The sequence below is a fragment of the Equus quagga genome, chromosome 2, assembly GCF_021613505.1.
Source record: "Equus quagga isolate Etosha38 chromosome 2, UCLA_HA_Equagga_1.0, whole genome shotgun sequence".
In the NCBI taxonomy this organism is placed as follows: domain Eukaryota; kingdom Metazoa; phylum Chordata; class Mammalia; order Perissodactyla; family Equidae; genus Equus; species Equus quagga.
The window spans coordinates 7,896,300-7,921,594 of record NC_060268.1 but is presented as its reverse complement, the minus strand read 5'-3'; positions in this window follow the sequence as shown (position 1 = coordinate 7,921,594).

Here is a 25,295-nt window from a genome sequence, read left to right as displayed (position 1 = left end):
TTCCCATAAGTTTCATATTCTCCATAAACTTCTTAAAAATGTTGACTTTCTGGTGGTACCTGTTTTGTAGTATTATAATTCATTTTTTTACATAAAATTTTATTTTTGGTTATTTCATTGGTGTTTTGAGAGAAATATTAGGTGTTCACTTCGTCCTTAGGCATCATATTAAAAATATTCTCAGATATTTTGATAATAAACTTTCACATAAGTTGACTCACAATAAACATTCAGATTACTGTCTATTAAACATAGACACATACGCATACATACAAACACAACAGACTGATCAGTCCTTTACTTCTTTGTATAAGCAAGTTAATGTCAGCACAAATTTCCGTTTAAGAACATGAGAGCTCTGATGAACAAAGAACTCCTTAATTTGGCCAATAGATGAAGAGATTTTTTTATTGACTGCCAGGGGGTTGACTGCTAAGTGGGAAAAGACACTAAGCAAGAGCTCACAATAGTTACCACCAAAAAGAGAGAAGAGAATGTGACTAGCTGAAAAAGTTTTATTTTAAAATAAATATCTATCTATAAATAGATAATAACAGATAAATATCAATTATTTTTAGTGACCTAAAGAAACCTTCAATTAGGTGGTGAAAACTTAACCAACGTGATTTAATAAGTATATATAAAGAGAATTTGCACGTTACTACTCCCTTGAATTGCATAGAGGTGTCTAAGTTACAAAGATGTTGCCAAAGAGTCTGATCTACGCTGTATGTTCACTTAGTACTTGTAGGATGACTGGAATAATTTTAAAAGTGAGTAAATGATAGAGAACTTAATATGCATGCCATCAGATATAATTTTTTCCAATTGTGTTATCGTTATGATTTTAATATTTAGATTACTGCTAAATATTTGGCAGACATTAACTACACACGGTTGATGTAAAGATAATTTTTTCTCTTGGTAAAAGGACTTTGGAATTTAGCCAAGGGAAAGGAACATTATGCTCTGGAATTTCCAGGCACAGGACTGAAAGAGCTGAAGGTTTTTCTAAACTGTTTGGAATAAACCAAAAGTTTGGTGTTCAGAACTGCAGTGTGTTAGTTTACGTGCTGAAAGCAAATCTGTTCCTAGGCAGCAACCACAAAAATGAGCAGCAGGTGGAGGAAAAATGTACTGCTGTGTGTTTGAGTTAGTTTGACTATCAAAGAATGCCTAGATGAGAGAAGCCCAAAGCTTTTGTTTTTTGCCAGGGCAACCAATGTGGCACCTGCTAGCCACACGGGCTAGATATGACAGATCTGCCTGCACCCGCAATGGTGTAACCAGAGGGACTTACAACTGTGGTTCTTCTGCAGGGAAGTATTTTCTAATTTCAAAAATAAAAAGATTTTATGAAAAACAACCCACACTGGGAATTTAGGCAGTTAAAGGAAATTTTAATTTCATGTAATTTAAAGATGTTGGTTTTCCCAAAAATCAAATATTTGTTTGCAATATAGAGTCTGCATAATAGAAATGTAGCAACTGCTTTACCACTTTTTATTGAATGTTTCTATATTAGAATTTAAAATTGTTAATTGGCCGTATGTAGCTTCCGTATCAGTCTCTGAGATTTTCGTGTGTCAAATTCTAGCCACAGTGTAGTCAAGACTCTTTAGTTTCCCAGATTTTCTCTTAGAGACATGCTAAATTGTGAAGCAAGATTTAGGATATAGGCAGGTAATTGGTCAGGTCCAATTGGTTGAGAGTTATTCAATTTCTTTAAGTTCATAGACAACATTTGTTGAACAATTCTTAAATCTTAGGGAACGATTGGAGAATTACCTATTCATTCATTTGACAATTACTTGTTGAGAACCAATCAGGTGCAATGTATGCTTCTAGGTACTTGAACTACATCAGTGAACAACATAAACAAAGATCCTATCTTCGTGGAAATGAATTTACTTTCTAGAAGAGTCAGATACTAGAAAATAATTATCATGCACAAGTAAACTTAAATTAGAAGAGGATAAAACCTATAGGTAAAAATAAAAAGTAGATAGGCCAGCCTCGCTGGCTTAGTGGTTAAGTTCTACGTGCTCTGCTTCGGCAGCCTGGGTTTGCTTCCCTGGCACAGACCTACACCACTCTGTTAGCAGCCATACTGTGCTGGCGGCCCACATACTAAAAAACAGGGGAAGATTGGTACAGATGTTAGCTTAGGGTGAATCTTCCTTAGCAAAAAAAAAATAAATAAAATAAAATAAATAAAAAGTAAAGTCAAATGAGGGGGATCTAAAAGGATTAGAAGAAAGTTCAGTGTGGGAATTGGACTTTTACATGAGCTTATTAGGTCTGGCATCAATTTTTTTTTTTGCTAAAGGAAATTCAGGTCAGTAAATCAGTGGAAAAGCTATGCAAATTGATGCTCATCTGAAGAAGGAAAAGATTGCCATATCAATATCATGGCAATTATACAGATTCAGAGCCAATTAACCTTTATTTGGTTCCTACTATTTGCCAAATTTAGTGCCATGTGCAGTCACTAATAATATGTTGATTAAATAGCAGTGCAATGAAGCTGTTGTCATTGCTCGGGGCATCCTACAGCTTGGGGTGGCTCAGGGAAGTGCTTAGGGACACAGTGGAGAGTGATCTGAGGTAGGGAGGACAGAAGTGTGCTGGACAGAGTGGTTATTTAGCAAGCTGATTTGACAAGACTTCTTTTAATTGAGCCAATAATTGTTTTTCTTTCTGTTTCATCAAAAACAAACCTTGGAAGCCAATAGATTTATAAAGAAAACTTTAGTTTTAGTTATTGTCTTTTTTCTACTCTATGTGTTGAATATGGCTTTCTAATTGAAACTCTCTTTAAGTTCATTGTCTCATCACAGATGTTACCTAGATTGCATTTCTTTATTCCATATCAAAACATAGATAATAACTACTCAGAGTTCATTGATTGTTGGAGTGGAATATTGCCTTCAATAGGAATTTAAAATTCTAGGTTCAGAAACTAGAGAAATACAGCACATCAAGAAACTGGTTTATTGCATATTTGTATGTATATATAGTGGCTGGGTAGATTTTGGAAAAACTCTGCCTCTATTCCAGAGAGAGAGAATTTTTCAGCTCTAAAAAAGCCACTCAAGGACATTTTACATTAAGTAGCAAGAGGAAAGCAGGCAACACTTTCAATACTTTTCTTGGCAGTCCCCTTAGCTAGATGATCACATTCATTAGGCATATTTTAAGCTTCCACATGGCTGCAGACTGCAGTTTTGTTACACTTTACCACTTCATAACAATGGAATCCTCACTAATTTCCAGTTTCCAATGACATTTTCCTTACTTGCTTTTTAGAAATTTCTACAATTTCCTTTTTAGACGGCATCCTCAAAACCAGATTTCCACTAACAGCCCGTTCAAGACAATTAAGGTTTCCCTTAGGTACTCCTCAAAATCCTTCTTGTCTTCACCCACATTTTTAGATATTTGTTATGGCAGCAACTCCCTTCCTGTTAGCTAGTGCTACATAGTCAATTACCCCCAAAATCACAGTTTAAAATAACCAACATTTATCACCTCACAATTTCTGTAGTTAGGAATCTGGGCCTGCCTTGGCCGGGCTTAGTGCTGGCTTAGGATCTCCTACAAGGCTGCAATCAAGGTGCTGACTGGGGCTGTGAGTATCTTCTGATTCCGCTGGGGGAGGAACCACTTCCAAGCTCCTTTCCATGGCAGTTGACAGGCCCACACAAGGCCCTTGCTAGCACAGGGCTAACATATCAATTCCTTGCCACATTGGCCTCCCCTTCAGGCAGGTCACAACATGGCAGCAAGCTTTCTTGAGAACGACTGAGGGAGAGGAAAAGAGAAAGGGTGAGCATGACAGAAGGCATAGTACTTTTGTAACCCAATCTCAGAAGTGACATTCCATCACTTTTGCCATATTCTGTTTGGTAGAAGCAAGTCCCTAGGCTCAGCCATTCTCTGAGGAAGAGATTACAAGAAATGCTCGCCTGGGGCTGAGGGTCACTGCCATCTCAGAGGTTGCCTCTCGCAACTACTTTCTGATAATTAGCAGAGTTTTTATATTGTACCAGCAAATAAGTTAGATATAGAAAAAAGAAAGAAAGAAGAATGTTATGTGTGGAGCAAGGCAATACTCCGTTAGAAATTCTCATTTGTAGATGACATGGAGTACACAAATTCAGGAAATTCCATTCTGTAGGTTAGAGGTTACCAATGAGAATGGATAGCTGAAGCCTTTCCAGGAGAAAGCTCTGGTTTCAGTTTTTCAGTCTTTTTTTTTGTTTTCCTTTCTTTCTTCTTTCTTTTCTTAATTTTTGTTTTTTTAATTTAATTTATTTAAACCAAGAAAAACCCAAAACAGTTCACCTATTTCTCCTACCACCCACCTCTGGCAACCACCAGTCTGTTCTCTGTACCTGTGAGCAGTTTTGGGGGGTTTTTTTTAGATTCCACATGTAAGTGAGACCATATTGTATTTGTCTTTCTCTGTTTGATCTATTTCACTTAGCATAATATCCTCAAGGTCCATCTATGTTGTCACAAATGGCAAGATTTCATTCATTTTTTTGGGTGAATAATATTCCACTGTGTACATATACCACGACTTCTTGATCCATTCATACATTGATGAACACTTAGGTTGTTTCCATGGCTTAGCTATTGTAAATAATACTGCAGTGAACATGGTTGCACAGATAGCTTTTTGAATTAGTGTTTTTGTTTTCCTTGGATAAATACCCAGAAGTGGAATTGCTGGATCGTATGATAGTACTGTTTTTAATTTTTTGAGGAAACTCCATACTGTTTTTCACAGTGGCTGTCCTGATTTACATTCCTACCCACCGTGTGCAAATCTTCCTTTCCTCCACATCCTTGCCAACACTTGCTATTCTTGTGTTATTGATAATAGCCATGCTAACACACATGAAGTGATATCTCATTGTGGTTCTGACTTGCATTTCAGTTTTTCAGCCTTTTTTTTCCCCTCTCTCTCTCTGCTTTAATTAGAAAAAATTCCTATTTTTCAACCTTCAAGTTTATTGATTCTGTATTCTAAATGTCTGACGTGTTGTTATGCCTATCCAGTACATTTTTATTTCAGATATCACATTTAACTGTATATTTTATGAGTATCCATATGGCCCCTGAAATTCCCTATCTCTTCACAATTTTATTGTATATAAAATTTCATTGGAAACTGAAGCATAATTCTGCGTTGTTTTATTTCCCAGAAAGTGAAAGCCCTTCCATCTCTGGGAGTTAGTGTGTGCATGTGAGTGGAGGAGGGTACTAATCATTGTCACTCCCTCTACAGTCAAGTTCAACTGGTTCAGGTTTTCAAATTTAATTAGATAGAGTTCCCTTGTGCTTACACTAACCCCCAATCACCCGGCAGTGGCCTTTATACACCTCTTAGTAATCAAGCTGGAAGAATGTTATTGTACTTAGCCCTCCTCACCAGGTCCTCTCTTGATGCTAATTTTTTGACATGGTTGCAACGGACGTTATTGGGCCAAGGAATCTGCCCTGTGTTTGGGGCTTTTCTAGATTCCAACCGATTTCACAGTCCCACAATGGGATCCAAGATGTGCTTGATCCTCTTCATTCCTGCCTTGTTTACTGGTCCTTGGTAGCTACCCTTCCCCACCTCCCGGTGTGGTCCACTAATTTCCAGGGCCCTCTGCTCTTCAGTGAACACTTTATTCTTTGTCTCTCTCTAGAATTGAATTCATCAAGGCTTCCTTGCTCTTGCTTCCTTCCTTCTTTGTTAGCCCTATAGAAAAGTATGGCTTTTATTTAGTCGAGTTACTTCACGTTATCATCAGAGCAACGGTCTTACACATCCTTCTCTATCCTCCTTGGAAATGAGACATCATTTGACTTACTTAAAGCAGGAGAGTACAAAGCAATATTCACTTTATATTCTTTTAAAAGGTTTGGTTGAATGTCTGTAGATAAATTTAATTGAATTCATCTATTTCAAACTTCCACAATTTTTCAAGTATCTTGTGATTATAATTTTATGTTAAACATTTTCATAATTCAGTTCAAGTTGTCAATCACCTTTTAATTGATTTCTTTGAATAATTAAATGGTCATTTTTATATCATTAAAAAATAATTGACATTATATTAAATTACAGTACAGTCTTGTCGCTTAATGACAAGATGTACACTGAGAAATGTGTCGTTAGGCAATTTTTTGGTTGTGTAAACATCATAGAGTGTACTCACACAAACCTACATGGTATAGTTTACTACACACCTAGGCTGTCTGCTACTAATCTTGTGGGACCACCGTCATGTATGTGATCCATTGTTGACTGAAATATCATTTTGCAGCACATGACTGTAAATACAAAAATCATGACTTTTCATTCATTTTTTTACATTCCATAGAATTTTAGATTTCTTAGTCACCATTTTATTCCTTAAAATATTTCAATTTATAAAATTTTAGACTGTATAGAAAACTTAGGGGCCCAGCCCCATGGTGCAGTGGTTAAGCTTACACACTCCACTCCGGAGGCCTGGGGTTTGATGGTGGGATTCTAGATGCAGACCTGTGCACCGCTTGGCAAGCCGTGCTGTGGCAGGTGTCCCACATATAAAGTAGAGGAAGATGGGCATGGATGTTAGCTCAGGGCCACTCTTCCTCAGCAAAAAGAGGAGGATTTCCAGCAGATGTTAGCTCAGAGCTAATCTTCCTCAAAAAAAAAAAAGAAAATTTAAAAAAAGAAAACTTAGTAGCATGTACTCCAATCACTTCATTTTCAAATTACAAAACTAACGTCTGTAAATTACAACACTTATATGTGCATCTATTCAATAATGTGTCTTTTCCCAAAAAGTTTTTCTGATGCATCTCATTATCAGGACTCATGTTCATTGCTTTCTTCACAAATCCAGAGATTGCCACCATCCAGTCGGATTTACCAAGCCTGCTCTTTCAGTGTCAGGGCTCTGGTGTGATACCTGAAGTTCATGGTAACAACTAGCTGCTCTGATAAAGTGGTCCATTCTAAGAAGATCACAGAGGATAAACACTAACTCTTCCTCTGGTGTTTCCTCGTTAAATGTTTGATTATATTTCACTTGTGTGAAAATAATCTGTGTTTAATTGCTTTTTACATGCATAGAAAATGATGAAACTAAATTCAATAAATCTGAAGTCTCAAAATTAGGCTTTGAGAAACACAATTCAGAAAAAACATTGTCTATCCATCCTTTTATAATAGCCTGGGAAAGCTCTCTTTTTCTTGTACCTTGTTCCTTCTTCTTGTTCGTTATAAAAGATTTTAATTATGTTAAGATAGCCAAAGCTACAGATAAAAATAAATGTACCTTGATTTGTCTATCTATCTAATGTGTCATTTGTCACAATACTATTCATAATGGGGTTTGTCGTTATATATGGATAAATGTTTCCTTAGGGACAGGTATATTATTTCAGGCTTATAGATAATGTTCTTTTTTTCAAGTTTGACCTGCTAATTTTTTATTTGTTTTTATTTTTAATTTTTAATTGATTTTTCTTTATTGAGGTATAACTGATGAATAACATTAAGCGTATGATGTGAGATTTGATATATATATATGCATTGTGAAAGGATTCCCCCTATGAAGTTAACTAACAAATCCATAACCTCAGAGAGAGAGATATATATGTATATATATATAGCGTGTGTGTGTGTGAAAAGGTTTAAGATCTACTCTTAGTAAATTTCAATTATACAATACAGTGTTATCGATATAGTTACCATGTTATACATCAGATGCTCAGACTTTTATCTGATAACAGAAAGTTTTTACCCTTATACCAACCTCTCCTTATTTCCTTCACCCTCCAGCCCCTGGCAATCACTTTCTACTCTGATTTGATGACTCTGACTTTTTTTTAGTTTTTTTTCCACATATAAGTGAGATCATACAGTATTTGTCTTTCTCTGTCTGGCTTATTTCATTTAGCATAATGCTGTAAAGTTTCATCCATGTTCTTGCGAATGGCAAGGTTTCCTTGTTTTTTGTAGTTGAATAAGATTCCATTTTATTTATTTATTTATTTGATATCTACATATATATACCACATTTTTCTTATCCATTCATTCACTGATGGACACTTAGGTTGTCTCCATGTCTTGGCTATTGTAAATAATACTGCAATGAACAAGGGAGTGCAGATACTTTTTGACATAGTGATTTCATTTCCTTTGGATAAATACCCAGAAGTAGAATTGCTGGATCATATGGTAGGTCTATTTTTAATCTTTTGATGAACCTCCATACTATTTTCCATAGTGACTGCACCAATTTACGTTACCACCAACAGTGCCCAAGGGTTCCATTTTCTCCATATCCTCACCAGCACTTATATTTGCCTTTTTGATAATACCATCATAACACGTGTGAGGTGATATCTTATTGTAGTTTGTATTTGGGTTTGCCTAATGAGTAGTGAGGGTGAGCAATTTTTCTTGTACCTGTTGGCCATCTGTATGTTTACTTTGGAAAGATGTCTATTCAGATCTTTTGCCCATTTTTTAATTGTACTGTGTGTTTTTTGTTGAGTTATATGAATTCTTTACATATTTTGTATATTAACCCCTTAGCAGATAGATGATTTCCAGGGATTTTCTCTTATGTCATAGGTTACTTTTTCATTTTGTTGATGGTTTCCTTTGCTGTTCAGAGCTTTTTTGTTTGATGTAGTCCCACTTGTTTATTTTTGCTTTTGTTGACTCTGCTTTTGGTGTCAAATCCAAAAAATCATCACCAAGACCAAGGTCAAGGGGCTTACTGTCTATGTTTTCTTCTGGAATTTTATGGTTTCAGGTCTTACATTCAAGTCATTAATCCATTTTGAGTTGATTTTTTTTTGTATGGTGTAAGATAGTTGTCCAGTTTCATTCTTTTGCTCATGGCTCTCCATTTTTCCCAACATAATTTATTGAAGAGACTGTCTTTTCCCCATTGTGTATTCTTGGCTCGTTTGTCATAAATTAATTGACCATATATCTGTGGGTTTATTTCTTAGCTCTCTATTCTGTTCCACTGATCTATGTGTCTGTTTTTAAGACAATACCATACTGTTTTGATTACTATACTTTGTAATATAGTTTGAAATCAGGAAGTGTTACACCTCCAGTTTTGTTCTTATTTCTTAAGACTGCTTTGGCTATTTATGGTCTTTTATGGTCTCATACAAATTTTAGGATTCTTTTTCTATTTCTGTGAAAAATGCCATTTGAACTTTGATAGGGATTGAATCTGTAAGTGGCTTTGGGTAGCATGGACATTTTAACAATACTAATTCTTCTGATCCATAAGCACAGACTATCTTTCCATTTATTTGTGTTTTTGATTCATTTCATCAACATCTCATAGTTTTTAGTGTACAGGTCTTTTACCTCCTTGGTTAAATTTATTCCTAGGTATTTTATTCTTTTTGATGCAATTGTAAATGGGATTGTTTTCTTCATTTCTCTTTCTGATAAATCACTATTAGTGTGGAAAACAACTGTTTTTTGTATATTCATCTTGTATCCTCAATTTCACTGAATTCATTTATTAGTTCTAACAGTTTTTTGGTGGAGTCTTCAGGGTTTTCTATATATATTATCGTGTCATCTGAAAATAGAGACTGTTTTACTTTTTTCTTTCTGATTTGGATGAATTTTATTTCTTTTTCTTGCCTAATTGCTCTGGCTAGGACTTCCAGTACTATGTTGAATAAGAGTGGTGAGAGTGGGCATCCTTGTCTTCTTCCTGATCTTAAAGGAAAAGATTTTAGCATTTCCAAGTTGAGTAAGATGTTAGCTATAGACTTGTCATATATGGCCTGTATCATGTTGGGATTCACTCTTTCTATATGCAGTTTTTTGGTACTTTTTTTTCATAAAAGAATGTTGAATTTTGTCAAATGCTTTTTCTGTATCCATTGAGATGATCATATGATTTTCTTCCTTCATTTTGTTAATGTGGTGTATCCCGTTGACTTGTGGCTGTTGAAGTATCCTAGCATGTCAGAAATGAATTCTACTTGATCATGGTGTATAATCCTTTTAATATATTGTTGAATTTGGTTTGCTACTATTTTGTGGAAAGTTTTTACATTAACATTCATCAGAGATATTGGTCTTTAATTTTCTTTTTTGTAGCGCCCTTGTCTGGCTTTGTCATCAGAATAATACTTGAGTTTGGAAGTGTTCTCTCCTCTTCAATTTTTTGGGAGAGTTTGAAAAAGATTGGTATCAATTCTTCATTAAATATTTGTTAGAAATCACCAGCAAGACCATATGATCCTGGGGTTTTCTTTGTGGGGAGGTTTTTGTTTACTGATTCAATTTCCTTACTATTAATTTCTCTGATCAGATTTTCTATTTATTTATGACCCATTCTTGGTAGGTTGTATGTACCTAGGAATTTATCCGTTTCTTCTAGGTTATCAAATTTGTTGGCACATAGTTGTTCGTAGTAGGCTTTATCATCTTTTGTATTTCTGTGGTGTCAGTTATAATGTCTCATCTTTCATTTCTAATTTTATTTCTTTGAGTCCTCTCTTCTTTTCTTGGTAAGTCTAGATAATGGTTTATCTTCTTTGCTTATCTTTTCAAAATACCAGCTGTTCATTTCATTCTTCTTTGCCATTGTCTTTTAGTCTCTGTTTCATTTATATCTGCTCTGATTTTTGTTATTTCTTTCATTCTGTTAACTTTGGGATTAGTTTTTTCTTCTTTTTCTAGTTCCTTGAGACATAAAGTTAGGTTGTTTATTTGTAATCTATTTTCTTAATGTAGGCATCTATCACTATAAACTTCCCACGTAGAACTGCTTTTCCTGAATCCCGTAAGTTTTGGTGTGTTGCGTTTAGACATCATTTGTCTCAAGAGAGTTTTTTGATTTCTGCTTTGACCTATAGGTTGCTCACAGACATGATTTTAATCTCTCTTTTTTAATTAACACAAAATATCTTTAATTTTTAAGAACATGCAACATTCAAGAGCAACTCAAAACACTGAATCAGTGCTAATATTCCTTGCTGCCTTCAGAGCACTCAGGGACAGATAGGCCTGGGGCTGGATGCTGAAGCTGGGCAGAGCCCTGGGGCCAACTTGGCCATAGCTTCATGGTCACTGAGTCAAGAGGGGGTGGTTGGCCAAGCATCAGGAAGATACACTTAGAAGGAAGACACATCAATGGGAGGCTGGGAGGAAGTGGTGGCAGACTGGAGATGTAGACTCCAAGCCCTCACCATCAGGGGAGTCAGCTCTGGGGGAGCCCAGGACGCACAAGGCAAGAACCTAGGACTGTTGTTTGAGGCTGGCTGCCCCGGCTGGCCTCCCTTTTGGCTCTCATCCCCTCCTGAGGCAAAGCTTTTAATGAGCAAACCTTTCCAAAGGGAATCATTTGTTTCCATTTGTATGCCTAAAAATGATGCTTATTTTAGCAGAGTTGGAATATGTATTCATAGTTGTAAATATGTTCTACCATAACTTTAACACAAAATGGAGATTGTGGAAATATTCTCAAATTAACTGTACATATGTCTTAATTCAAAAATATAGATTTATCTAATCTGAAATGTCAAAAGAAACTCCTAGGAAATATCACCCCCCACCCAACCCACCCAATGAAAATCTAGTCATAACAGAGAGGAATAGAGCTCTCTACTTCAAATTAAAGAATTTTTTAAATGTCTTCTTGCGACTGTCTCTTTGAAGTTGCAATGCATGCTTTAATTTGAGAGTGATTGAGACATGATTTGTGTTATTGTTTAGGTTTAGTTTCAAGAGGGGCAGAATTGATAGAATTAGCAACACCTTCTATAATAATTTTTTCCTCTAAAAAGCCAGGTTCTGAAAAAAATTCACAACCTTAAAAAAAGTTATAATTGTACTAATTCATGATTCATTCCATAAAAATATAAACTCTTTTACTAAGTATTCTATTATACACTCTTTTAAAAAAATATTTTATTCAGGTCATAATCGTTTATAACACTGTGTAATTTCAGGTATAAATTCTTATAGATCAGTTTCTCTACAGACTGCTTTGTACTCACCACCAATAGTCTAATTTTTGTCTGTCACCAAATCTGCCCAGTCCCCCACCCGCTTCCCCTCTGGTAACCTCCAATCTGTTCTCTTTATCCATGTGTTTGTTTATCTTCCACATATGACTGAAATCGTGCAGTGTCTGTCTCTCTGTCTGGTTTATTTTGCTTAACATCATACCCTTAATGTCCATCCATGTTGTTGCAAAAAGGATGATTTTGTCTTTTTTATGACTGAGTAGTATTCTAGTGTGTGTGTGTCTGTGTGTGTGTGTACCACATCTTGTTTATACATTCATCAGTTGATGGGCACTTGGGTTGCTTCCATGTCTTGGCAGTTGCGAAAAATACTGCCATGAACATAGGAGTGCATAAATCTCGTTGAATTGTTGGCTTCAACTTTGAATAAATACTCAGTAGTGGGATAGCTGGATCATATGATATTTATATTTTTAATTTTTTGAGAAACCTCCATACTGTTTTCCATAGTGGCTGCACCAGTTTGCTTTCCCACCAGCAATGTATGAGGGTTCCCTTTTCTCCACATCCTCTCCAACATTTGATATCTTTTGTCTTGTTCATTATATCTATTTTGACAGGTGTAAGGTGATATCTCGTTGTAGTTTTGATTTGTATTTCCAAGCTAATTAGTAATGCTGAGCATCTTTTCATGTGCCTGTTGTCCATCTGTATGCCTTATTTGGAAAAATGTCTCTTCATTTTCTCTGTCCATTTTTTCATCAAGTGGTTTATTTTTTGGCTGTTGAGTAGCATGAGATCTTTATATATTTTGGAGCTTAACTCCTTGTCGGATAATAATTTGCAAGTATTTTCTGCAAGTTGATGGGTTGTCTTTTCATTTTGTTCATGGTTCCTTTGGCCTTGCAGAAGCTTTTGGTCTGAAGTAGTCCCACTTTTTTAAACTTTCTTTTGTTTCCCAGGCCTGAGTAGACATGGTCTTCAAAGAGATGCTGCTAAGATCAATGTCAAAGGGACTGCCTATATTTTCTTCCAGGATTTTTATGGTTTCAGGTCTTACATTCAAGTCTTTAATCCATTTTGAGTAAATTTTTGTGTATGATGTAAAATAATGGTTTGCTTTAATACTTTTGCATGTGGCTGTCCAGTTTTCCCAATATCATTTATCGAAGAGATTTTTCTTTCTCCATCGTATGTTCTTAGCTTCTTTGTCAAAGATTAACTGTCTATATATGTGTAGTTTTATTTCCAGGATTTCAATTCTGTTCCATTGATCTGTGTGTCTATTTTTGTGCCAGTACCATGCTGTTTTGAATACTATAGCTTTGTAGTATGTTTTGAAGCCTAGGATCGTGATTCCTCCAGCTTTGGGGTTTTTCTCAGGATTGCTTTGGTTATTCTGGGTCTTTTATGGTTCCCTATAAATTATAGGATTTTTTGTTCTATTTCCATGAAGAATGTCATTGGGATTCTGATTGGGATTGCATTCAATCTGTAAATTGCTTTAGGTAATATGAACATTTTAATTATGTTTATTCTTCCAATCCATGTGCATGGAATATCTTTCCATTTCTTTATGTCATCTTCAATTTCTTTCAATAATGTCTTATAGTGTTCAAGGTATAGATCTTTCACCTCTTTGGTTAAATTTATTCCTAGACATTTTATTCTTTTTGCTGCGATTGTAAATGGAATTATATTCTTGAGTTCTCTTTGTGCTGGTTCGTTATTAGTGTATAGAAATGCAACTGATTTTTGTAAGTTGATTTTATACTCTGCAACTTTACTGTTATGTTGATTATTTCTAATAGTTTTCTGGTAGATGCTTTAGGATTTTCTATATATAGAATCATATCATCTGCGAACAGCAAGAGTAGCACTTCTTCCTTTCCAGTTTTGATACCTTTTATTTCTTTTTCTTGCCTAATTTCTCTGGCCAAAACTTCCAGTACTATGTTGAATAGGAGTGGTGAAAGTGAGCACCCTTCTCTTGTTTCTGTTCTCAGAGTGATAGCTTTATGCTTTTCACTGTTATTTATGATCTAGGCTGTGGGTTTGTGATGTATAATCTTTATTATGCTGAGGTACTTTACTTCTATACCCATTTCATTGAGAGTTTTTATCATAAATGGATGTTGGATCTTGTCAAATGCTTTCTCTGCGTCTATTGAGATTTTAATGTGATTTTTATTTCTCATTTTGTTAATGTGGTATATCACATTGGTTGAGTTATGGATGTTGAACCATCCCAGCATCCCTGACATAAATCCCACTTGATCATGGTATATGATCCTTTTAATGCATTGCTGTGTTCAGTTTGCCAATATTTTGTTGAGCATTTTTTATTCTATTCATCAACAATATTGGCCTGTGATTTTTCTTCTTTGTGTGGTCCTTGTCTGATTTTGATATCAGGGTGATGTTCGCTGCATATAATGAGTTAGGAAGTGTCTGTCTTCTCCAAAATTTTTTAGAATAGTTTGAGAAGAAGAAGTATTAAATCTTCTTTGAATGCTTGGTAGAACTCTCCACAGACGCCACCTGGTCCTGGACTTTTGTTTTTTTGGGAGATTTTTGATTACTGCTTCAATCTCTTTACTTGTGATTGGTCTATTCAAATTCTCTATTTCTTCTTGATTCACTTGTGGAAGGTTGTATTTATCCATTTCTCCTAGGTTATCCAATTTGTTGGCATATAGTTTTTATAATGTTCTCTTATAACCCTTTGTATTTCTGTGGTATCCATTGTAATTTCTCCTCTTTCATTTCTAATTTTATTTATTTGAGACTTCTCTCTTTTTTTGCTTTTTTTCTTCTGCTGAGAAAGATCCACCCTGAACTAACATCCCAGTCAATCTTCCTCTATACTGTGTGTGAGTTGCCACCAAAACATGACCACTGACAAGTGGTGTAGGTCCACACCTGCAAACCAAACCCAGGTCACCAAAATTAGACATGCCAAACTTAACCACTAGGCCATGAGGACAGCCTCTTTATTTTTTTCTTAGTGAGTCTGGCCAAGTGTTTGTGAATTTTGTTTATCTTCTCAAAGAACAAGTTTCTACTTTCATTGATCGTTTCCACTGTTTTTTTGGTCTCCATTTATTTCTGCTCTAATTTTTATTACTTCTCTCCTTCTACTCACTTTGGGCTTAGTTTATTCTTCTTTTTCTAGTTTTATTAGTTGTAGTTTAAGAGAATTTATTTAAGATTTTTCTTGTTTCTTGAGGTGGGCATGTTTTGCTGTAAATTTCCCTCTTAGATCCACTTTTGCTGTATCCCGTGTGAGTTGGTATGATGTATTTTTATTTTCATTTGTCTCAAGGTATTTTTTGATTTCTGCTTTGATTTCTTCGTTGGTCCAATGATTGTTCAGTGATGTTGTTTTGTCTCCACATATTTGTGACTTTCTCAGATTTTCTCTCATAGTTGATTTCTAGTTTCATAGCATTGTGGTGAGAAAAGATGCTTGATATGATTTCAATCTTCTTAAATTTATTGATGCCTGCCTTGTTTCCCAACACATGGTCTATCTTGAGAATGTCCCATGTGCACTTGAGAAGAATGTGTATTTTGCTAGTTTGGGATGGAATGGTCTCTATATATCTCAAGCCCATCTTGTCTTGTTTTTCATTTAAGGGCACTATTTCCTTGTTGGCTTTCGGTCTGGATAATCTATACATTGATGTGAACAGGGTGTTGCGGTTCCCTACTATTTTTGTATTGCTGTTAATTTCCCCCTTTAGATCTGTTAATAGTTGCTTTATATCCTTTGGTGCTCCTGTGTTAGGTGAATATGTACATAAGTGTTATGTCCTCTTGGTGGAATGTCCCTTTTATCATTATATACTGTCCATCTTTGTCTTTCATTGCCTTTTTTATCTTGAAGTCTGCTTTGTCTGTTATTAGTATGGCAACACCTGCTCTCTTTTGCTTTCCATTTGCTTGGAGTATCGTCTTCCATCCCTTCAGTCTGAGCCTGTTTGTCTTTAAAGATGAGTTGTGTTTCCTGGATGCATTATATTGTTGGGTCTTGTTTTTTAATCCACCCAGCCCCTCTGTGTCATTCGATTGGAGAATTCAATTCATTTACATTTACAGTGATTATTGATATATGAGGGCTTAATATTGCCATTTTGTCTCTTGTTTTCTGGTTGTTCTATATTTCCATTTGTTCTCTTCCCTCTTGTTTCTGACTACCATTTCAGTTTGCTGGTTTTCTGTGATGATTTCTCAGTTTCTCTTTATTTATGACTTGTGACTCTGCTCTGATGTTTTGTTTAGTGGTTACCATAAGGTTTATATGAAAGATCTCATAGATGAGATAATCCATTTTCTGATAGCCTCTTATCTCCATTAGCCTAAGCAGGTTCCATCCCTTCCTTTCCTCTTACCCTTCTGAGTTATTGTTGTCACAAATCATTCTGTTTTGTGTTGTGTTTGTAACTAAATTGAAGTGTTTAAAGTTATTTTTGATGCTTTCCTTCCCTTTATCTTTCATGTTATAATTAAGTGTTTGCTAATCTGTTTTGATAGAAAGCTGCAATTTTCTGATTTTGTCTGTCTATTTATCTCCTTGCTCAAGACTTTGTAAACCTTTGCCTTTTTTTTGTCATGCATGAGGGCATTCTTGACTATTTCCTGTAAGGGAGTTCTGTTGGCAATGCAGTCCCTCAGCTTTTGTTTGTCTGAGAAAGTTTTCAGTTCTGTATCATGTATGAAGGGTAGTTTTGCTGGGGAGAATATTCTTGGCTAAAAGTTTTTTTTTTTTCACTGTTTTGAATATTTTCTTTCATTCTTTCCTACCCTGTAAGGTTTCTGCTGAGAAATCCACTGAAAACCTGATCGGTGTTCCTTTGTAGATTATTCTCTTCAGTCTTGCTACCCTTAATATCTTTCTTTGTCATTGACTTTTGCCGGTTTCACTGTTATGTTCATGTGAGAAGGTCTTTTGCATTGTTACAATTAGGACTTCTGTTGGCTTCATGGACTTGTAAGTCCAGTTCTTTCCCCAGGTTTTGGAAGTTCTCAACTATTATTTCTTTCAACAAGCTCTCTGCCTCTTTCTCCCACTCTTCTCCCTCTGGAATACCTATAACCCTTATGTTGCATTCCCTAATTGAGTCAGATTTTTCTCACAGAATTTCTTTATTTTTTTGTATCCTAGATCTCTCTCCTCCTCCAGAAGCAATTCAATATTTCTGTCCCCTAAATCATTATTTGTGTCCCCCACAACATGAGCTCTGTTTATAAGGATTCTAGACTGCTTTTTTTAATCTCATTCATTGTTCCTTCATCTCCACAATTTCTGGGTTTTTTTTTAAATAGTTTCAATCTCTTTGTTGAAGTATTCCTTCTGCTCATTAATTATATTCCTGAGCTCATTGGACTCTGAATTTTCTTGTAATTCATTGAGTTTCCTTATGAGAACTATTTTGAATTCTCTGCCATTTAGATTTAAATTTCTATTACTTCAGGATTTGTTTCTGGACTTGTCATTTTCCTTCTGTTCTGAAGTGTTCCTGTAGTTTTTCATGGTGTTTGATGAACTGATCCTTTGCTGAGGCATTTGTAGTAGTATCAGGTCGCAGATGCCACCTGCACCTCTGGGAGGGGGTAAGAGCTGTGTTTTCTGAACCCACCAGGTCTCGTGGAAGTTGTGCCAGTGTGGTTCCTCTGTGTTTGCTTGCTGTCCCCACTTGCTTGGTGAGTAACATATACATACGCATTCACTCTGGTCTGGGACCACTTAATTTGCAGGGGACTTTCCTACCTGGTGCACTAGGCAGGAGGGGAGGGGCACCGTCTTTCACGCATGGAGGGCTGCTCTTCACTCACAGATGGTTCACCTGAGCTGCTGCGCTTGCTCATGGCTTCTTCGTGGGGGCTGAGCTGTGCCACTCAGTGTGGAACGTTCCCAAGAGTGGGGCTGCCAGGGCATGGTGGGCACTCCCATGGGCCAGGTTGCAACTCCAAAAGCAAAAGCATTTGCATGCAGGCCTGCCAGCTACCCCTGCCTCCTCTTACAGTCATGTGCTGGCTACTGTGTGAGGACCTGTGACTTAGCTCATTGCCACCAGGGAGGGCAAGGGATCTGCTCACCTTCCACTGCTTCCTGGGGATCCAGTCCCCCTAACTTCAGATGTATAACTGAGTGGATCGCTCAGACATCCTATTGTGCTTGGTAGGGAATCCTTTGTTGTTTGGTGAATGTCCGTTTAGTTGTAACTTAGTGGGGAGAGACTAAGAGAACAACTCACTCTGCCTTGGTGCTGACATCACTCTCCTCTGTTATAGAGCTCTTAAAGTTCTTAAAATTAGGTTAGTCAAGATAATTCCAAGACTGCAAAAGCATTTGCCATTTTTAAATCATTATTACTATTGTTATTTTGCATTTAATAAACAATGGATCAACGAAACATCCTTGTAGAGGTGAGCAAGTTGGTCTTTAGAATAGTGAGTAGTAAGTGTATTTTTTCAATACACTATATATAAATTTTTCATTTTAATAGCTTCAAGGTTTTCTGTCAATGTGACTATATCAATTTATACTCTGACGAGCTATGTATTTTTGCTAAAATTTGATATTATCAAAATGTAAGTTTTTACATGTCTGGTGAGTAAAAGGTTTTCAATTAACAATTTTTGGTGGCTGCCTCTTTCTGCCAGGGCTTCGTTTAGATGTTGGAAATTCAGTAGTGAACAAAGGAGCTGATGTTTTTGCCACTGTGGAACTTTGTTTTCAGATTGTTGTTTTATTTTCATTTACATAAAATGTAGTGAAGTTAGGCATATTTTCATGTGCTTACATGACAATTCTTATCATTTGAACTTTACCTTTGTTTTTAATTTTGATGAATTGTTAAGTTACGCACTTACATATCTGTTTAAAGCAAACACTAGTCATGTTTCTCTTATTAACATTTTTTTCTGTAAAGATCTTAAGGTTTTTTATTTCTGAGATGATATAAGGAGGGCTCAGTATTCACAGTAACTTTTCTTTGCTAAAGAAGTATCAAATATGAGGAAATAACTGTATATTAAATCAATCTGTGAAGAGAAAAATCAAGCTGAAAAGAATTAGATGATCTTTAAACACTATAATTTGGGTTTTAGAAATGTCACCCTGACTTCCCATGTTCTTTCACAGTTTGAAATAATTGTGCATAAATATTAATTTGAAGTTTATGAAGTGATATAAAAAAAGCAAAAATATATTTTTTTGTTACATCTTTTCTAGGACTCCAGAAGAGAGATAATTGTCTAGTTGTTTTGCTAAATATACAGTGTAATTTAAAAATATGATCAATTAATGCTTTTCATTCATTATGGCATTTTTCCCTTCTTCCTCCTTTTTTTTAATCTTTCTTCCCTTCTTGTAACCAAAATACTCAAATAAAGCCAATGTGCCAATGTACTAACTAAAAATATCATAAACAATTTTAATTAATAATAATATAGTGCTAACTATGGATAATGCACTCTACTGTGTGTGTGTGTGTGTGTGTACTTATTTAATCCCCATAATAATGCTTTAACATAGATCATACTATCTATCTGAATGTTACAGATCAGGAAACTGATGCAGCATCATTATCCAGGGTTATAAAGCTAGTATTATGCAGAGCAAGTAGTAAAACCTGTGTGGCCATGAGGCTTCAAATTCCACTTCATTAAACCTTAAATGCCAGTCTGTGCACACTGAGGCCTCAACTACTGACCAGGTCCTTGGACTTGGCACTGTGTGAACGTTAACACATTCAAACCTGAATAAGCCAGACCCTGAGGTTAGTTATTGTCATTGTGGGCATAAGGAATCAAACATAGAATGATTAGGTAACTTGTCAAAGTTCATGGGGAGTAATAGCAGACTTGAAATTTGTACCCATTGTTATGTGCCTTCAAATTCAATGTTTTAGTAGATGACAAGCCCTGGTTTGTCCCTGTGAGTGCCAGTTTATCCCTATTATTCGCCTAATTATTTATAGTGTCCCCTTTCAATCTCACAGGTATCTCAAGTTGGATGACAAATTATATTATTATCCTGTTAATACTTCACTGTGCTGACTCCCAGTTTGGAGCTCCTAAACAGACCAGCCTGAGTCACAGCTCAGAACTGTTACCAGGAGGCCACATGATGCTGATCTGTGGCAGAAGCTGACTAATTGATCCCATCACCCTGTAACAGCTTCCTTGATAAGTGGCTGCTTTGATGGTTATCTCCTCAGGCCTCCTCTGGCCCGACCTGTGTCTGAGTAATTCCTGCAGGGAAAATATGTCCCTGTCACTTTCATCAGAAATAATTCTTTTACAAATATATTGTCACCATGACAGGATTCATTCTTCACTTGTCAATTTCTGAGTTAGAGGTGGCCCTTCAGTCCTATTTGGGATAGGACCAGATGCCTCATCCTCCCATTTTGATCATTACTAGGTTATTACTACAAAACACTAGATGAAAACTTAGGCATTTCCACAAAACAGCCAAGATTGTAGGCTTTATCAAAAGATATCATATGAATCAAAATGAGAGGCTTTAAGAAAGATGATCTAATTCTGTATATTTCCATATAAAAACATTTCAAATCAGTAGGGCTAATAGAAAAGCCAGGGACCCAAACTAGTCTCACTGATTAAAAAGTCACACAAAGAAAGAGATGGAAGACATGACAGCATTCCTTCCTTTCACATTAAATGGAAATGCTATGAGAACATTTTTTCTGTGAGAGGTATGAGGCACTATTGTCATTAGATGGAGCTGGGTAAGTTCCAAACTCCAGCTCTGCTACTCACTAGCTGGGGCAACTATACTAAGTTACTTAAATCTACTATGACTCCGTTTCCTTACATGTAAAAGATAAATAATAATAGTAACTGCCTCATAGGGTTGTTGAAGATTAAATTAGATAATGCACGCCTAACTACTTGCGTCTACTATATGCTTAAGCCATCATTATCATTGCTGTTTATCAATCTTATGAAATTTTCAAAATGGAAATTGCAACGAACCTACTATGACTTTTAAGATAATTATTTATGAGTATAAGTCAATAAACATTTTAAACAAGTTTCAGCACGTTTTAAAATTCTTAACATTACAAAATGTATCAGTTGTTTTGAAAAGTCAAAATAAATATTCACATATTTAATTCTTGAGATTATTTCCTTGCTATCATTCCATAATTTGGCTTTGTAGTATAACAGAAAATATTCTTCTTCAAAAATAAGCTTACTACTTAGTCATTTTTTTTCTTGGTTCTTATGCAATTTTAAAAAGGACCAGTGAAAATACAGAATTTTTGTAAGGAAGATTGACACTAAGCTAGCATCTGTATCCAATATTCCTCTTTTCGCTTGAGGAAGATTGTTACTGAGCTAACATCTGTGCCAATCTTCCTCTATTTTATCTGGGATGCCCCCATACCATGGCTTGATGAGCAGTGCTAGGTCTGTGCCCAGGATCTAAACCTTCGAACCCCAGGCCACCAAAGTGGAGTGTGCAAACTCAGCCACTATACCACTGGGTTGGCCCCTGAAAATACAGAATTTTAAAAGAGAAATTAAATGCTATTAACTGAAATTGTCTGCTTTGACACTGTGACTCTTCATTCCGGAGAGCCTGCTTCGGTGGCAGAGTTTGGCTAGACCACAAACTTTAGCTATTATTTAAGAAAAATGAGATGGATAATCCAGGGGAGCTATCACTCTGTGGTGAGATTCATTAGCAATTCATGGGAGAGTAACCTCGTAAGGTCAGTGGTCTGTTCATCTCAGAGTTTTTCACATAGTGCACAGAACTGGGAGGTGATTAACCAGGTTACTGCTGTTCTTTTAGCATTGAAGATTTGTTGATTGTTGATAAGGAAAATGACATCCTTTTCCCTCACGTTATCACCTTGTGAAAGCAAAGAGATGATTTTATGTTAGATCAGATCTAGGACCTCGAATGAAGATGAAGTGAAGTTTTACAGATCTGGTGAAATCCCTTTGCTTTTAGAGGATGAATTATAGTTTTTACTAGAAGGGAGTATTAAGCTAATAGCTTTCAGGTGAGTAATGTATTTCAAAGGGCAAAGAGCTGCTGAGGTTTCCTGTGCCTCTTTTTCTTACCTTCATTAAATATTTTATCACTCTAGAAAACACCTTATAGCTGTTACTGCTAAAGAGGGTCCTAAAATGCAATAACACCCTGTGCTGTAAAGACAATTCCCATTCTTACATGTCTACGTTGAAGCTCCAGCCTCTGAACAATGATGCTCATGGCAGATGTATGTTTTTGAAGGCGTATTTTACATCATTTACTAGTCATTAGGCAGAAGGCTTTATACTGAAACTATTTTATAGGTAAAGATCACGTTAAAATACCTTCTAGATGTTAAAATAAAAAACAGCACCTCACAAAATGAGAAAAGTCTTGATTTTATTTTCAGCTCTGCAATAGGGAAGTGAGACTAAAAACTCCATTAGAAAAAAAACAAAGGCCAGGGGTAAGCTGGGGGTTTCAGCGCTGGGATAAGCTGGGGAAAACGTACTGGAGGCTGTTCGGGAGGATGGGGAGAAGGTTGACCAAGGCAGGTGTCAAGCATCTAGAGTTATGCCTGAGTTTGCAATGGTTTTCTCTGTGACGAGGCCATCTGTGTTTGCTAATTTGCTCTCACTGAAGTTAGGCTCATATCCTCCCTCAGACACTGGGAGATGGAGGTGCTATCTCCTTCTATGTTTACTTTTCAAAGAGATGTTTCCCTGGTCCTTAAGACAGACATTTCCTGTGTTGTAAAACTGGCAAGAGGCCGGGAGATTTACATATATTTCACAGGGCCCGAGGAAGAATTTATAATTATGAGCATTCTAAAGTAAATGTTCTAAGAAAACAGAGGTCAGGGACCTATTGTCCTTGTCTAAACGGTAAGAATCCTCTCTAAAATTTATTCAAGCTGAGGGGAATGTTAAGGCTGTATTGGTCATTGGTTACTATACTATTATTTCAACATTAGTCTACCAAGAGATACTATAGACTATTCAAAACAAATGAAATAAATATACCTATATGATAATCACTGTACCAATGAATATTAATAAAAATTAATGTCTACCATTTATTTAAAGGCTTCTATTATTTGGCAAGAACATTAAAATTTATAGTCCTTAAAAATACCTTTTGAAATAGATATTATCGTCTCACAGAAGAGGGAGCAATTCAGTCTGAGGAAAGCCAAACTGTCTAGGTCAGTCATTGAATGTGTGACCAAACTGAAATTAACCGCAGATCTCCCCACAAAGTGTAAGCTTTGAAATCAACCCTGGATTGAGTCTTGTGTCTGTTAATACCAGCCCTATGACTTCATTTAGCCTACTTAACTTTCTTTGTCTTGGTCCTTATCTAGAGATAAGGGCCAAGGCTAGTATCTGCTTCATAGTATTAGTGTGTGCATTACATGTGACATAGTAAAGGAAATTTTGAGCAAAAAGATTATCACATAGTAAATGTCCTACCACGGTTAGTTATTACTGTAAACTCTATGTTCTCACTCTGTCACACTGCCTCCTAAGGGATAGTATTTTAAAGATTTTACAATGAACCATAAGTAAATCATTATTATAGGTATCAATTACTTGCCTTTTCTTATTTGGATTTTTACAAGTTTATGTATCATTTTGATTAACCTAATTATGGGTTCTGTTATTCTTTTATTAATGGAAATAAATTTTTTCTAAATATAAGACAAAGTAAAATACAGGTCCATAGAAATAGCACTCTATTCTCTACCTTCTTTATAGCAGCACCGTGCTAGAATAGATAAGCACCCAAGCCATACTGCTCAATATAGTCATGAGACGCATAACGATGTTTCAGTCAACATTGGACCACATATATGATGGTCCTATAAGATTAGTACCATAGGGCCTAGGTATGTAATAGGCTATACCATCTAGGTTTGTGTATGTACACTCTATGATGTTTGCACAGTGATGAAATTGCCTAACAACACTTTTCTCAGAACCTATCCCCGTTGTTATGGATGCGTGGATATACTTGAATTCAAATCCCACCTCCAAGACTTGTGGGTTGCCAAAGGTAAGTTAATCTAAATCTCTACAACTCTTAATCATCTTTTCATCTGTAAAGCAACAATGACAATAATAGTACTTACTGTTCTTTTGAGGATGAAATTAGTTAATAAAATGCACTTAGAATAGTTACAGGCACAGAGTATGCCTTTTCATAACTGAGAGCTATCATTATCATTGCCTAATTATCATTGCACTTTTTTTCTGACTTTCAACCCACGTTGTACTCCTGGAATTCCATTAGTGAAACAGATAATAGAAAATAGTAAGTTGTAAGGAAAATTTTTTGACGTTATAATACCTTAATTGTTACATAGACAAAAAATATCGATAACAACTACTACCCACCTGGTAGAGTTCAAATCTTTCCCCATCCTCTCTTCCAAACTCAGACTAATCAGTTTGAAAGTATGGGTAGCAAGTATTGGCATCAAAATGTCAGGCAGGAAAAACTTCTCCTCTACCCTTCTAAATTCTTCTGGTTGATCTAATAATCTAGTTGACATGAGACAGATTAGCAGGAGAAAATCAAACAGAAGTTTAATAACATGTATATTTCCATGTACATGGGAGAGACCCAGGAAAACTGAGTAACTTGCCAAAATGGCCAAAGCCATTACCTTAAACCATTTTAAGCTAAAGACCGAAGAAGCTGCTGGGGGTGGGGGAGTCAGTTATGGGAGGTGACCAGAAAAGGGGCAATAAACAAGGGTGAGATTGTTATGCAGATTTAAGTCCTTGCTTTCTGCATTGATAAGTGTTTCTAGAGACAAGGTCATCCCCCTCTTCCCAGAAAGCTAAGGAGACCCCCTTACAAATGGAGATTTCCCTTATAAGCCAAAGGGTAACTTCTACTTTGTTTTGAGAGCTTATTCTAGGCTCTGCCATTTCTTAAAAATGATCAGCCTAAAATAATCCTTATACCAAAGAGACATATTTTGGGATTGACAAATTCTGCTCCCCTACAAAAGAAAAGAAGAAATCAGTCAATAAGAACATGAAATCAACAAGCTTTCTCTTTGAAAACTGGTAGGAAATAAAAAGTGGAAATTTAAATGGCTAAAAATGTATATATCCACACATGCATATGTACATCTATGCACATATACATATATAAACACGTATAGGGTAGGTACACATTATATATATTCTAACTACATATGCATATTGGTTAGGTATATTAAATCCACATTTAACTACTCTTCAGAAAATTT